Source organism: Trichosurus vulpecula, chromosome 3 (assembly GCF_011100635.1).
Source record: "Trichosurus vulpecula isolate mTriVul1 chromosome 3, mTriVul1.pri, whole genome shotgun sequence".
NCBI lineage: Eukaryota > Metazoa > Chordata > Mammalia > Diprotodontia > Phalangeridae > Trichosurus > Trichosurus vulpecula.
Window position 1 is genome coordinate 105,583,321 of NC_050575.1, and position 4,515 is coordinate 105,587,835.

The following is a 4,515-nucleotide window of genomic DNA, read 5'->3' on the forward strand; positions in this document are numbered from 1 at the left end:
TGGCCACATTTACACTTTAGGAATATCATTTTGGCAATTTGGGAGGGTGAAGAGAGGGAGTATGGGAAGCTAGAGGCAGGTAGAACAGTTAGGAGGCCTTTATACTAGTATAGATAAGAATTGATAAGGTTTTGAACCAGTATGGTGGCCATATGAATGGAGGAAAGAGGACAGATGGGAGAGGTGTTGTGGAGGCAGAATTAAGACTTGATAACTGGTTGGATATGGTGGGGGGTGGGTGGTAAGGAGAGTGAAGAGTCAAAAAAGACACTGAGATTGTGAAAATGAATGACTGATAGAAATTGGAAAGTTAGAAAAGATTAGTTTTGAGGCAAAAACCTGGAGTTCTGTTTTGTATGTGATCCACATCACTTTCTGTATGGTTAGTATTTTGTTATCCTTCTTTTAAAAACTTCATATTATTCATGTTAATTTGTGTCTAGGTTTTTTTTTTTTATCACCAGAGGCTTTTATTTTCCCTTGGGCAGCACCTTTAAATTGATGTGATCCTAAAACAGAACGAACTGAGTTGTGAGGCTATAAATCTAGGTCTGAAACAGGTGGAGACTAAGTTTCAACAAAATGCTCCCCTTATAAATATCCTTTAGAGCAGCTGTATACAAGGAAGCACACACGCATCATCTCTATTGCACCTCCTGGATGTTCTATTGCTTTATCAAGATTCCTGAGTTCTAACTGAGATTAACCCTTGGTTCTGATACATGTAACTGGGTTGAAGATTCATGAAACTGAGTTCTTGGTCTGACCTATATCCTCATTAATGTCTGTCTTTGTATCCCCACTGCCTAGCTTGTAAAGCATAGCAGGTGTTTAATAAATGCTTGTTGATTGGCTGATTTTGCTTTTGTATCCCCAGTGCCTAGAACAGTAGCTGGCACACAGCAGACACTTAATAACTGCTTGTTGAATGAATGAAGGGAGAAGCCAAAGGTGAAATATAGTAGGCTTACACCGTCATGCTGCTTCAGCTTGGTTCCTGGGGTCCAATCCAGAAGCACAAGTTAGAATCGTCAGGGCTTCTGAGTCAGAAAATTAATTGTCATCCATCATGATAGAAAAGCCAAGAAGGAGATCCCAGGTATTAAATGATGACATTCCTTCCACTATGGGAGCTTTCTCTCTCTAAACGCCTTTCCACATTCCCTTTTTTCCTGACATTCTTGCCTGGAATGACATCTAGAGAGCGGTAGCTTGGAGGCTTCTCTTCTGTCCAGCTTGGGGGTTGAGAAGGATGGCGGGATTTCCAGCCTTGACGATACTGCCGTTCCTTCTCTTCTTCTGAACTCCAAGAGCTGTGGCAAGGTGGCGGGGAATAGCTTCAGTGTCAGTGGCTACGGTACCTGTAGGTGCTCTCCCTTTGGCCTGGTCTATGGCGCCTCCCTGGAGAGTGGCTCTGTCGTGTTGAGTGGTTGGGGTGCCAGTGGGCTTCCCAGGAATAGGACCCATCATCACTCAGGCCTAGACATGGGTGAGACTTCCTCCCTGGAGTTACAATGTCTTCCACTCTTAATAGTTTTCACCACCCCTATGCTCTGAGGCTTTGGGCTTTGGCCATGGTTCCAAGGACCCTCAACAGAAATCAGAGTAATGATTCTGCCGTCTCTCCTCTTTCCCCTCCTCCAGAGCCCAAGGTCGCCTGGAAAACTACTGGTGAGATGATTCACTGGTCCTCTGGGAGGAGGGAAGGTCTCTGACCAAGGAGGGAAGGTGGATAATCCTGCGTTCCACGATTTCTGAACCCAAGGAGGACAACATACTGCAGTGACGACCAACTCTTGCTTTGTGGTCTGGTGGGAGGGATTGGGCGGGGTTGAGTTTCTGCAGTACCTTCTCTAGATACTCTAGCTCTCCATTGGCAGCAGGGGGGTGAGTTGGTGTTGGGGGCACTGGCATCGGAGGGAAGCTGGCTGGTGGGGAAAAATCTCGCTGCAGCAGCGGGTTCATTTGGTAAGATGAAACCTGGGAGCTCCTGTCAGCTCCCCAGTAGAGGGGTTTTTCCATCATCTGGGGGATTAGTGCCCAAGCCTGCTTCATATACTGGTGCTGGGCCAGGGTTTCCTCAGGGCAGCAGCATCAGGTGGGACAGCAAGGACAGTGGATGTAGCAGCAGCAATACTAGGAACAACACTGACACCAGCACACGCTGACCAGCACCATGAGGAGGATGGCAACAGAGATGATAAAAATCACCATCAGCCGGTGGAAAACAATGAGCTTCACTTCCTTGTCTGGTTCTCCTGAAGTGTCCCCTGGAGCCTCAATGGCACAGTAGTAGACTCCATGCTCCTACCACATCACCTCATTAATCACAAGATCTGCTCAGTTTTGGATAGTAATCATGCATTGCCAGAACTCCACACCCAAACTGACTCATTCTGTCCATGCCTCTGAGCCACAGTTCGGACAGTCCTTTGGCTATCGTTGCAGTCATTGGATGGGTCTTGACCCAGAGCTAAAGATGCTTGATAGGATCTAGGACTGGGGCCTTGCAGAAAGACTTGAAGCACCAGGTGACCACCACATCTTGCTGCTGGGCAGATGTGGTATAGTTGCACTTGAGGACAACAGAGGCATACAGTGTGACGTAGCATTCAGTATCCTGCACCATCACCAGCAGAGAGAGGCATCCTGCTGGGAGCCAGGTAAAAAGGAGAAGAGGTGGAGGCGGCTCTGGGCCCATTGTGGCCCCTTTTGCTCACGATTTCCAAGGCACAATTATTTCTTCATCTGCTGCAGCCCCAGGAAAGCCTGGTGTTCTTTAGGACCTTCCAAATGCTCCCTTCCAGGAGGCTGGGCAAACTTGTGCAGTCCTCCCCAAACCAGGAGGCTTCTAGGGTGTCATCTCTACCTGTAGTACTCTCTCCTCTGCTCACCCTCCCAAACAAAGCTGCTGCTCTGTGTCTAGGTCTTAATTAGCCCTTGCTAGTGATTTAGTTTTTTTTTTAAACCAATACCAGATAGTTTTGATGACTACTGGGTGTGAGATTGTTTTCATTTTTTATTCTTTCTCTTGAATTTTAAAATTTTTGTTCTTCCAAGTGAATTTTGTAATTATTTCGTTTAGTTCTATATAGTAGCCATTGGTAGTTTGGTATAGCATGAATTTAATTTAGATAGTAGCATCATTTTTATTGTATGGTGCAACCAGGTCACAAACATTGAATTTTTCTCTAATTTAGACCTTTATTTATGTAATAGCTATTTTGTAGTTTTGTGTGTGTGTGTATGTGTTTAAATATGTAAACCTGCATGTGTTTTGGTAGGTTAACAACCATAATTTTATGGATTTCAGTCACTTTGAATGGAGTTTCTTTTTCAGATAGCTCCTCCTAGTTTTTTTTTTTTAGTAATGTGTAAAATGCTGATGGTTTTTGTTTATTTATTTTATATTCTACTCCCATTACCGAAGAAGTTCCTCAACCTTTTTTTTTTTTTTTTTTTTTTTTTTGCTAATTCTCCGGTGTTTATTGCATAAAACCATCATGTGTAATCAGCTCTCTACTTAGAATACTCTTTCTTCCTGGACAAGATTGTGAATTAGTGTATAGGATTTTGCCACTCAGTTCACTGCCCACTCTCTCACTCTCTCTGAATGACAGGCATATGCAAAGTTGGATTCACATAGCTCTTCACACCTTCTAATCACCTATTATGTTCTATTTTTATTGAAGTTTGCATACTTGTTTTACCTCCTGAACTAGATCATAAATTCCTTGAAGTTATTTTGTCTTTGTATTTCTCTCCCCATCCCCACCCCTATTCCAATCCCTTGTACTACATGCACGTTCAGGAAATAGATATTGAATTGAGCATAAAGAAGGGAAAGAAAAAACAGAAAGAAAAAATGAAGCTTTTATCTTGATATTATTCTTCCTAACTACATTTCAAGAATACTCAGTTTCTTTCATACTAAAGATTGACTCATTCTCACCTATTTCCATGTTTGCTCCCTGCCCAAATCAGTTTTCTTTTCTTCTTCCACTCTCCAAACTTCTTGATTCATAACATACTTAGATCCTTAATCAAAAAAGATGCTTTTCCTTGATGCATCTATCTCACTTAGTTACTTTCCCATATCCTTACTCTCCTTCACTGCTAAGCTTATTGGGGGAAAATTTATTTTCACCAAATGTCTGTACTCCCTCACTGTCAGCTCTTTCAACTTCTTGCACGAAAAATCCAGCCTTTCATATGCAACCCCCCAGAGTTGTTATGAGGATCAAAGGAGATAATATTTGTAAAGTGCTTAGCATAGTGCCTGGCACATACTAGGCACTTAATAAATGCTTCTTCTTTACCCCCTTATTTAGGTCACTTCCAAACAGATTTTCCTGACTATGCTCCTTTTATCTTGTCTATCAGAATAATCTTTCATCTGCAAAGATTTGGTCTGTACTTATCTGCTTAAAGATTTTTCAATGGCTTCCTATTACCTACCAGATGAAAAGGTCAGACTCTTTTGCCTGGCACTCGAGGCCCTCCACCCTTCATTCT

The 4,515-nt window shown here is 42.9% G+C and overlaps 1 pseudogene; it reads right to left on the reverse strand.

Moving 5' to 3' along the window:
* Positions 1-1,665: 1,665 nt before the first annotated feature.
* On the reverse strand, positions 1,666-2,701 carry LOC118842154 (annotated as a pseudogene).
* Between the last annotated feature and the right edge of the window lie 1,814 nt (positions 2,702-4,515).